Source organism: Oxyura jamaicensis, chromosome 18 (assembly GCF_011077185.1).
Source record: "Oxyura jamaicensis isolate SHBP4307 breed ruddy duck chromosome 18, BPBGC_Ojam_1.0, whole genome shotgun sequence".
Taxonomy (NCBI): Eukaryota; Metazoa; Chordata; class Aves; order Anseriformes; family Anatidae; genus Oxyura; species Oxyura jamaicensis.
The window spans coordinates 3,551,920-3,564,046 of record NC_048910.1 but is presented as its reverse complement, the minus strand read 5'-3'; the positions used below and the strand labels follow the sequence as shown (position 1 = coordinate 3,564,046).

The 12,127-nt window shown below is 38.5% G+C and overlaps 1 protein-coding gene and 1 non-coding gene across 8 annotated transcripts in view; both read right to left on the bottom strand.

The window, feature by feature from the left end:
• B3GNTL1 (UDP-GlcNAc:betaGal beta-1,3-N-acetylglucosaminyltransferase like 1) overlaps nucleotides 1-12,127 on the bottom strand; it is a 127,517-nt gene that overhangs the window by 68,110 nt on the left and 47,280 nt on the right. The window lies entirely within an intron of this gene.
• Nucleotides 4,674-4,745, bottom strand: TRNAE-CUC. Its single transcript has one exon. It is a non-coding gene; the product is annotated as a tRNA-Glu (tRNA).

The following is a 12,127-nucleotide window of genomic DNA, read 5'->3' as shown; positions in this document are numbered from 1 at the left end:
GGGTGTTAAAATCTACCACCTCCAGATTTGTCTTAAGTCCACGCAGCTGGCAGAACTAGGAACAAACATTACTACATGCAAAATGCTGACACAAGGACTAAGCCGAACAGCAGCTGATCTTAGGCGCGTGCATAATAATGAACTCCCTGATGTAGTTTGCAACTTGGAAAACCCTATGTGTCTTCTATTTTAGATTCCTTTCAACAGTTAACGACTAAAGCCCTTATTCACGAGGTAAATTTATCTTGGGAAATGCCCTGAAAGCACAGACTGTACTCTTCCTATGTACAGTAGCTTACTATTTTCTGAAGATTTATCACATACATTTCTCACTAAGAGATTACACTTCATTATTTCCCAAACCGAATGTACATATCTTATACAGCATTTTACTAAAAAAGTAAAGGATTTTTAAATGATCCTTCTGTTCTAACAGACTGATTATATAAGTCTTGTAATTGAGGGCTTTAGGCCCAATCATTTTACCCTTGTTTTTATCGTCTTGTGTTTATTTATTGTCACAGCAGCAGCTGAAAGAAGCATTTGGAAAGATTTCACAAGGAAAAATTCTTGTTGGCTTTTCCCACTACAAGTGTCCAGCCAGCTCCTGTACAATCACACAATAGCTAGTGAATTATAGAGTGTGGTTTTTAATTTATTGCAAGATTTCTTTTTTTTTTTTTTCTGGCAACACGGATCTCCAATCTGAGAACCACGTCCAAAGTCTAGATGGCACTGGGTTCTGACTTCGATTCATTCTTTACTTTGGCCATGATATGAAACATAAATCACCCATACAATAGAATGTAGCTGATGCTTGCTAACATTTCTTTGACAATGAAACACAGGGATGTCACATGAGAAAGCCAAAGAACAAGAATATAAAGATGTGTGAATATTTATATAACTATTAAATTGTAAGCACTATTCTTCTCTTGTTTTGCTAAAGGGTATGACTCCATCTCCTGAGAGCATCACCCTCTGCTTAACTATATAACGGTCAGATGGATGAAAGATATATACATTTTAGCGAATTATTAATGTAGGTTGTATTTTAATCTACAAGATTGTAGAGCAGCAAATGCTCTACAGCAAAGAACGTGATCAAATATAGGTAAGGATACAAACCCTTCCCTGCCAAAATGACCTATTCTAGGCTGTTTTCTAAAAAGGATAAAAATGCAAGTAAGCCTTACTCAAAGTAGTTAACGGGTATCTTAAATTTTACTTGTTCATGTAATAAGAAACTTAGATTTGACTGAACACAGGAAAGTCCATTTACTTTCTGCCTCACGGAACTCAAGGAAACATCAATTCAGAGACTTAAAAGGAACAAAAACACACACAAAGGGAAGGCTTTGAAGCCAAATACGTAGGTATGACAACACAGCTATTCTGTATGAGCATCTCCTTCTTCCAGCTGAACATAATACTCCTGTTTTCAAAAAGTTCACTTTCTTGTCAATGTTTTCAATATTGTTCATCCTTTATCCCATCTGCTGGATGCTGGTACAACACATTCAAAATGCTTCTTTTACGATTGCTACCCTTCTATCTTGAGAATTTTTAAGAAATTCAAGGAAGAACAGTATAAGTGGTGGATCTGCTTGTGTTTGTGTAGCTTGTGGCTTCCTGATGGGTAAAATACTGATGCCAAAGAATGCGTAGATATCACACGTATCAGCAGTTATGACTCAAAAGTAATGTAGCATCAGTCAGAATTACTAAGATGCTCATACAGCATCTCATTCATACATTCAGAGGAAAAAAAAAGTCTTGTAGAAAGGGACAGGACAGCATTTGGCACCAAAAGGATTATCTACATCCAGAAAGAAGAGGTGCAGTCTATGAGTCTATGCAAACAAGAAAGATGGTAAAGAGCACACAGTTTTTGTGTACTAAAGTGACATGTAGCAGCCTGGACAAAGAACAGGTTTCATTCCTGTAAACAACCTTAATGCATGCAAATAGATACTGTATTCCTAAATAGAACCTGAACAATGATTAATGAGATTTCTGCGTTAGCTCTTGCAATAAAATGACCTTTCAATATAAACAAACATTAGGCCATATAGACAAAGTGTGTGCAAGCAGCGGATGGAAAGAACAGTTGTGCCACGTGCCTCTGTAGGTGGTATTTGGCCAGCTCAGTGGCAGTCACACGGAGGGAGTGATGGTGCACTGGAGATAGTGGCAATACCAACAACCTGTACGAGTTTAAACTTCCACAGACCTGATGTTTTGGCCTCCTTTTTCCTACAGATTTCTGAAGTGTCTCCTGCGTTTTAGTTTCCACATTGCTCAGCTCAGTTTGCTCCAACTGATAATGCTGAGCCTCCGAGCTCTGATTGCTCTGTTTTTGAACCTAGAGACTCATGGACCATTTTTTTCTTTTTTCTTTTTCCTTATCTTTAACTTAAAAATGTTGCACATAAATTTTTGTCTTGTTTAGCTCTCCTCTTTTTTTTTTTTTTTTTTTTTTTACTAATCTCTTCATGGGGTGGAAAGAGATTACATAAACACAGCCATCTCCTTTATTACGGTTTGCCACTGTATCTATGCACCCAGTACGGCTGCATGGATTTTAACTTGTGATTTTAACTTTTCTGAACATGGAGTATATGACCTATGCATTTTTAATTGCTTTTTTTCTTTATTTTTTCCTTTTTTTTTTTTTTTTCCCTTTTTGTATTTTTTGTAACTATTCCCAATATCAACTTTTGCAGTTTGTAACATCACCCAGTGACAGGTGGTCTGCTTTTTGTTGTCGTTGTTTTTCAACTTTAATTTTCTGGTGGTAACAGTCTCAGTTTCAAGTTGTCTGCTGTAATTCAGTAATACCTGGCAGAGGTCTGAGTTTAGGTTTCTTTCAAGCAGTACTTAGCCGTTTCTGATATCACACTTCACAAGACTATTATATAACAGACACCCTTAAGCACGAGGTGTAAAATCATACCATTTTGGAAACAGTTCAACTCACAACAATCAAATAGTGATATGCTGTCACTTTTTAGAAGCTGTAAGCCATAAAAATGAAATACAGCTTTTACACACGTGATTTTACACCTCCTCCGATACTTCTACTTCTCTAAACCAAAAGCCATTTATCATTTTTCATTTGATGGCCGTATCAAATTATTCAGGAGCAATATAAATTATTTGTGCCACCTTTCACAGCACAGATTGTTTCCTTCAGGCACATTTGTGTGACTGAAATACTGCTTTTTTGTGATGACGCCTAACTTCCTCTCAGTACAGCTTCTTACAACATCCCCCAAAATTTTATGTTGACTGACATCAACACATTGGAAATTTAGTTTTTCTTTTACCATATTTACATTTTCAGTTCTGCTTTTTCTTTATATCATCCTAGGTCCTTAATCTTCTACAATAAAATCTCTCCCAGTGACCAACAACATTAGTTCATAGTGCCTGTTTCCTCACTCTTCTTGTTTTCTGATTTGACTTTTACACACACACACGTTTAAGCTCAGGTCTTTCAGTCATATTTTCTCTCATTTTTAAGTCTCTTCTCTGCACTTAAGTTTAATTTGAATTCTATGCTGTCAAAAATTTGGCATCTGAATTGAAAAAAAAATGTTAACAAACGGATCACGTTACTCCAACCTCTTACCTTTTACAAGAAAGTTAAAAAAAAAAAAAAAAACGAAATCAAAAGGCAGAAAAGAGCGAGAATGCTCCAGCCCCCTCAAACTGCTGTGACAACTGATCTGACCTAAAAAAATCTGCTTAAATAAAACAACTTGGAATTATAGAATTATAGAATCATTAAGGTTGGAAAAGACCTTCAAGATCATATGGTCCAACCATCACCCTACTACTACTGTCACCCACTAAACCATGTCCCTAAGCAGCATGTCCAACCTTTCCCTGAACACCCCCAAGGATGGTGACTCCAGTACCTCTCTGCGCAACCCATCCCCACACCTGATCACTCCTTCTGAGTGGAAATGTCTCCTAAATTCTAACCTAAACCTCCCCTGGTGCAACTTGAGGCTGTTCCCTCTAGTCCTATCACCATTTACTTGTGAGAAGAGGCCGACCCCCGGCTCCTCACATGTTCCTTTCAGGTAGTTGTAGAGAGCAATAAGGTCTCCTCTGAGCCTCCAGCCTCCTCACTAAACACTCTCAGTTCCCTCAGCTGCTCCTCACAGTACTTGTGTTCCAGGCCCTTTACCAGCTTCGTAGCCCTTCTCTGGACACACTCCAGGGCCTCGATGTCCTTCTTGTAGTGAGGGGCCCAAACCTGAACACAGTACTCAAGGTGCGGCCTCACCAGTGCAGAGTACAGGGGGACAATCACGTCCCTGGGCCTGCTGGCTACACTATTCCTGATACAAGCCAGAACGCCGTTGGCCTTCTTGGCCACCTGGGCACACTGCCTCCTCATGTTCAGGAAAGCATCAATTAACACCCCCTTGTCCTCTGCACAGCTTTCCAGTCTCTCTGCCCCAAGCCTGTGCTGCATGGGGTTGTTGTGGCCAACGTGCAGGACCCGGCACTTAGCCACATTGAACCTCATCCCACTGGCCTCTGCCCATCGACCCACCTGTCCAGGGCCTTCCTACCCTCTGGCACATCGACACTTCCCCCCAGCTTGCTGTCATCTGCAAACTTACTGAGGGTGCACTCAATTCCCTCAAAAGGACTACTTCCCTGACCGGGAATCGAACCCGGGCTGCGGCGGTGAGAGCGCCGAATCCTGACCACTAGACCACCAGGGACCTCTCCTGAAGGACTTTACACCCAACTTGCAGAGCCACACACAACACGCACAGCGCAAACTGCAACTCAGCCATAACCCACCCCCATGAAGAGGCAGAAAAATACAAGTGTTCTTATTTTGCCATTATTGCTTACAGATAATAGAGTTGACAAAAAAGCCCAGTTATGAAAAGGGAGAAAAGCATTTGCCTGTGGTTGCCTCATCTTCTTGCACTCTGCCTCTCACTCTCACACCCAATTCTTCTGGAAATACACATTGTGCTGCTTTATAAACATCGTTTTTATTTCCTTTTCAGGGAGTTGTCTATTAACAGTCATTATTATAGTGCCCTAACTATGTCAATGCCACATAAAAGTTCCAGTCTTCTACCCAAACATCCTTCAGCTTCTCTCTCAAAGGCTTATAAGGAAACAGAAGGAAACACAATGTAAAAGCACTGGAGCATATGCCTATACACCTCCACCATCAAAACAGAAAAACCACTGACCCAGAAATACCCTGAACTGTGTATGGATCTCTAAAGACCACAAGCAATCAACAGAATGCATCTTGACTCTCTACAAATCATTATTTTTTAAAAAAACTTTTTCTTCTTAAATAGAAGTAATTGTAACATCTCAAAGCATGTGATGATGTCTATGATGAGAAGGCTAGAAATAAAATCAAGGTGCCCCAGAGTCTGTGGAAATATAGCATTGACTTAAATGAAAGCAGAACACTACCCCAAGAGAAAAACAACAACAACAACAACAACAACAAAAAAAACAACAACAACAACAAAAAAAAACATTGGCTTAAGTACATTTCTCAATGAGAAACCTTCTAAAAGCTCTGGTAAGTGTGGCATCCAACTGAGTGTAGCAGAACATGTCTTTTTCTTCAAAATGGTGTGATTTTGGAGAAATGGTTTTCTCCAAAACATGGTGTGTTTTTGCCACAGGCAGACAGATACAAGTACAAGGAATTCCTAACAGTAGCAGCTGACAACATTACTTGGCCTTCCTAGCAAAAGTGGCATTTTATTTTTTTCTATTCTCTGCTATATGTTGAATTTGTTGAACTCTTACTAATTTATTATTTATACGGAATGCACTTACTTGCAACACAACCTCAAGGACTCTGTTTTTCTCTGTCTGCTTAGACAATACTGTACTTTTTGGTGGGTTTTTAGGACCTCACCATATTAAACAAGTCTAAAAGTAATGCTTTGATTATTTTATAGCATACCACCAGGGAAACCTGCTGTCATACCATGACCACCTTAAACTGTGGAATGTCTTCTCTGAAAGTCTCTCAACTAACTGACAGAACTGTTACATCTGCGTAGCATTATGCGTTTTCTCCTATTTTGATAGACAAAAAGATCTGCGTTATAGCCAGTCCTGTACTGGATCTGAAAGACCCAAGAAAGCATGTTTCTTTACAAATGTTTACCTTCAAGATGCTCCAGCTTGTTTAAATTAAGACTAAATTAGCAAGCAGTAAGACAGCATTTCCTAAAACGTCTAACATATGAAATACAACCAAATTGCTAACACTGCCTTGTCAGCAAAGAACACGTCAAATAAAAGCTTAAACTATTGGTTTCTAGTTCAAGAAATTAAGGAGCATAATAATCTTACGTGTCTTGTGTAATTATACCGCATACTGAAATGCATGTTTTAAAACACAAACAAAAAAACTAATTCTTTCATGACTTCAGTCAGGCTGATCCTGCAACGTGGACAAAGACAACGCTAATTTGTAACTTCGAGGAAGAAAAGCCTAGGAAGTAGGCAAAACCATGAATATTTATCTTTATATGTTTGCATTCATTAAAAATGCCATCACAACTCACAAAGCTTTGGTTCAGATTCAGAAAAAAAATCCTCTGTGCAAAGTCAATAAGAAGTTAATAACAGTGATGCATATACTGAATTCTAAGCCGCCTTCATCCACAAACCGCTATAGCGACAGTAAGTCAGTGTGTCTTTCATATATCCGTCCCTTTGATCCAAACATGTAAGAGGCTCATGCCCAAACACACTCACTGAATCTTCATGCTTCAGTTCACAAAGGACACAACAGCAGTTTCAGTGTCAGCCTTGTTAAGCAAGAGCAGGAAGGTAACAGAAAATACAGAAATAGTCACACAGTTTGTTATTTTGTTCCAATAACGGTGGGCATTTTTGATCAATGAATTTAGACCATCACATGCAATTTTTGGCAATTCAGCTTCGAAGGTAGACAAACCAGTATTGTTAATATTGCCTTCTCATCTGTCTTTCATAGAAATTACTTTTCTTGATCTCCCTTCAGATTCTTTCCTCCCATAGCTCTCAAGACAAGGTTCAAAATTACAGTCCCCAGCAAGCTTCCCAACCCTTTCCTTTCCACCGATGCTCTGAAAAGAACTCATGCACTGCCATTTCTTAGCCCATTTCTGGCATCTAGTAGTCTTGCTGTCCAGTGGACATAGCAAACCATTCTATTAATTTGTGATATGCTCTGAGGGATTCACAGCAAGCAGCTAGGAATGCTCTGTGTGTCTATGGAGAGCACTTGTGAATTAGATTTGAAACAACACGCTGAGTTGGGCAAAAAGATTGCTGGACCTTGCAACTGCATAAAGAAGCTGTCAGGGAGAGAGAGGGAAAGCCATTCATGTCTGCTGAGAAAGGTACTAGGTTTAAAACTCTTCTGTTCTGATTGAAAACAATCAAAGGCTGAGGAAAAGGAGATATTTCATTGTCTAATTCTATTCCAAATTATGCCTTTATTGATGGAGCACGGCATTCTGGCAAGGAGGATGGTTGATGCAGATGTGAACTGGCCAAACCCAGTGGATACAAAGAAATCTTCCACTAGAGGAGGAAAAAACACAGACAAAACTGACTGCAAATCTTAGAGACAGAGGCAGCAGCAGAGGCCTCGATATCAAGAAAATGAAGGGCGCTGACCAACGGCAGGAGATCCCTGGGCATCACAGGTCTAAGAGCACCAGCGGCACAGTGCCTGCTAAAGCAATGCACATTACTTGAGTTGTTTGTATTTGTAGGTGTGAAGGTCAGCTACTTAACGTCAGGTGACACTAACAAGGACAAAACAGGATCCTACAATAAAACTGACAGTTTGTTTTTACTGACTTGTAAAGAGACCTCATCTGAAGGGCTTAATGAGGGACTGACAGCAGAAAGAATTATTTACTAACCTAAGGATAAGCAGCTAAACAAATGCAATTAAGAGCAGGGAAAGGGTTACAAAAATCAGTTTCATGTTAAGGCAAACAAACAAAATCTTTTTTCAGTTCAGGCTTAAAGGTTCTCACTTCTTCCACAACAGAACACAGATGATTCACAGCTGTTTGGCATCTGGTGTGCTTCTACCTAGTAAATGCATTCTCTTTTTGTCATTCGATATTTCCAAACACATGAACTGGTGCACTCACATCCAGTCCATTGGAGCACGAGGATCTTAACGTGGTTTTGAGTGTTCCTCATATGTTTCTGACAGTGGAAATCAAGAACTAGAGATCTACAGGCATGGTAAAACAAAAGCTGTTTCTGCTTAGCGATGCCTAAGAAAATACATTTTCACTTAGTACCTCTAATCAGTTTGTGAACCTGTCAATTCAAAGATGTTTATGATGGACATTGTTAGTAATTAAAAAAATTACAGGCTACTGGGAAGGCAGCAAAGTTGGTACTGTTGGTACTTCTGATTAATGATCAGAGAAGTCTCATGTTTACAGGGCGACTCAGGAAACTTAACTGCAGTATTTTGCAAATGCAAGATGAGCCAAACTATCGGTTATTTTGTTTTGAAAAGCAGAAGCTTTTGACCATATGAAACCAATTTTACGTATGCCACAAATTCAAAATAAAAGCTACATTTATGTATTACTTTTGGCATCAAATTATTATATAGTATCACACGGATAAAATATCTCAGCTGAAACAGCTGTGCAAAGTACTCAAGCTAGCTTGCTTTCTTCCTCATTGATAAACCTCTAGTTTGCTTGGAAAATCCAATTTTTTCCAGATCTCAGTCTGGTAGGCTTTTTTGGCAGTCCTTCATCTTTCACAGGCACATTCTCTCTATCTTTTTCTAGCAGACACGTACATACAAATTTCCATTAAAATTTACATGTGTCCAGTTAAAAGATCATATTCAGAAGCTTCAAACCTGCAAAAGCAGAAAGAACAAGGGCAAAGTGCAAGTAGCAGTGCTTGAGCTAAATTACAAAAATAAGGTTTAAAGTGACATTTACCAATTTTCTAAAGTTAAAAAAAAAAAAAAACAAGTTTTCACAATACTACAAGCATAGCTATCAGGATGCATTTGAATTAATATGTGCTAGGCCTGCAAGAGTGCTCAAAAATATTAAAATACTGCATTTAGCGTATGTGTTTGTTATTAAAATGAACAAGAATGAATAAAAAGAAAACAAAATGAAAGTAAGCTTCTAGTCAAAATGTATAAAATCATGTTTTATATTTGTATATATAAAAATATATATAAATATATAAAATCATGTTGTATATTTGTATGTGTACGTAAAAACACTATACTGACCTGGCGTAAGATTTGCACACAAAGACTATCTCTGGACACACATGTATGTAACCCAGATCTCTCCTCATTTGTACTTTCCTGACAATCGGTAGCTCTGAAATAAAAGCGTTTAATTCTACATAGTAGAAACACACACTGGCCCACCAGAGCACATAAGTCAGTTCCATGGCCTGTTCATGATTATGGCTAAGGCCACAACATCCTTGCTTTTAGCAGCAGTGGAAGCATTTTTTCAGCATTGTTAGAATGATTCCCTCACCCTCCTCCCGCCACCAAGGTCTGCACTAACATTACTGAAGTAGTTCATGCCTTTCAGAGGAAAGCTGCAATAATGACTACATATTCTTCATTTTCAGACTTGTCTGTACAACTCATAAAAATCAGATTCCGATAAAATTACATTGCTCTATTTCTCAAAGAACTCCATACCTCTAACACTACCTTATTAACATTCGTATTTTCTCAGATGATTATTAGGGGACGAGTGGCATAACTCCTTGATGAAAATACCTCAAATTCAGACATACACAATGAAAATACATTCTAGAAGATAATTATGGAAAATGATCCTGAGTAAGGCAGACAACCTACTTTTGTTTCCCAATTGTTCACACATAATAACTCTTTTTAGCGAAGCAAACCTTGAGTTTTCCCATAGGCAATGTATAAACATCTTTTTTTTAATCTTAAGGAGGATTGACAAAAGTTACAGAAGTCAAAAACTTATTTTTATTATCTCTACGAGCAGACGGTAAACAAACTAAGAAACATTTGGTTTGCTGCTGTTGGTGACAGGTAACATTTCTACAACCACCCTTCAAGTCATCAGTAAAAAATTAACTAAATATCTCAAGCAAATAATGAATGGAAATTCAAACAACCTTCAGAATATGTGAAGCAGTAGCAGATACATGCAGTGGTTTTAGAAATACTAATTTTCCTGTAAAATTTATTATTTGTGTTTAGAAAGCTCTCTCAAAAGGTGAAAACAGAGAAAAGACAGAACTTCAGGCTGTTCATCCGAAGTGCTACAAACAAGTCCCGCTGTCACAAAAGCCTGAAAATCAGCCTGCCTTCCCCAAAATAACTATTTAGCTTGTCATTTTGTCTGTAACTTCAGGCGTCAGACTTGACCAAATACACAACCCTGAGTCAATATTACCGTCCTTCCCCAACTAAACACAGCCCAGAAACAGAACCACCCCCCAAACACAACTTTTTTCTCTTCCTACAATCTTCAAACATAGTCACATAAATGAATAACCAGCAGTCCTAGTACCTTGACAGTCCTACTGTTTAGGGTCTAGGAAGTGTAACCAATCACCACTAAATACAAACAAACTTTTTTTGGCAATCTTTATTTTAAAACTTCTCGGCTGGCAAAAATAAAAGCTAAGTAACTTTTAAATGTTCACCTTCCTCCAGGATTTCAATATCTTTAATTGTATCACCTCTATTACAAAATATGTGATTCAATACTGTCAGTTAGTTTACCTACTGTAACCTATTCTGAGATATAGGGAAAAAAAAAAAAAAGTGTATGATTTCCTATCCAAAATCACAAACTGTGTAATTCAAAGAAAGCTTATCCCAGCTAAACAGCGACACTCAAATGTGTGTGTTAAGCGGAAGTCCAAAAATCGCTGTCAATTTAAAAAAATAAAACAAAAAACAAAACAAAAACAAAACAAACAACAACAACAAAAAACAGTAGCCTGAATTAACAGACCTTGGTCTCTATTTCTAAAGTCTCCTGGTCTTAGCAGAAAAACAAAAAACAACCTCATTCAACTTCCCCTATTAATACTCCCCCCATGCTATTATTGCCTGTCAATACAATACCTATATGGCATAGTCTAGAAATTAATCTAGAGAAAGTAGATGACATTCTAATCTCGTAATGTATGCTGTAGTGAGAAAAGCAACAGCTATTGTCCTCAACAAGTTTCTAACTAAATACTGCCTTCATTTCCATATTCACCAGAGCACTTACCTTTTGGGTATTACACTGCACAATTTGGCTAACATTTGGCTATCTATACCTTATCCATATGAAACAATGCACAGTTAATTCGCAGGTGAATACCTCAGCATGACAAATTCTAAATACGTGGCCTGGTATAGATTTGTGTTTATACAGTGGAGTTCTGGGAAACTCACTCCTACTACAGAAGTGTCCTGCCTTCAGAGGGCCAGGAATGGCACTGCCCTGTCCCACGTGGACCGACAAGCTCCCCCAGCACCGACGAGCTCCTCCGGCACTCGCGTGTGGCCCAGCTGCAGCCATTCAAGCAGCAGGTGCATCTGCCTCTGTCGGCCTACAGATTTTTATGTTTCAGCATTGCTTATTCTTAACAAATTCGTACAAGCCCTGTAACAACTGCAGTTTGCCATTAAGACTCAGGCTATACTATCATTTTCCTTCAAAGAACGTTGACTTGCATGCTTCGTATAGCTGCTTGCACCTGGAATCCTGCTATAAAAGGAGACCTGGGACTTCACCTACCTGCAATACAAAACTTGAAACTGAAGTATTCGAGAAAACATGCTTGCTACTGAGGCATGTAATTTCTTCCTTCCTCTTCATTCTAAAATTACTCGTCTTGCCTAGTTGATGAAAAAAGCCCAAGCAAGCCAGGATTTGAGTCACACAGAACATGGTAGATCCTTATCAGAGGTGCTCTTCTTGCTAAACATGGAAAAATGTGCTGTGCTGTGTAGGACAGAGAACAGATAATTTCTTATTGTTATTCAGAACGTTTCTGAATAACAAACTGTATTTACTACAGATATTGTTTCAGCTATTTAAGAAGTATTTCTTTGTTA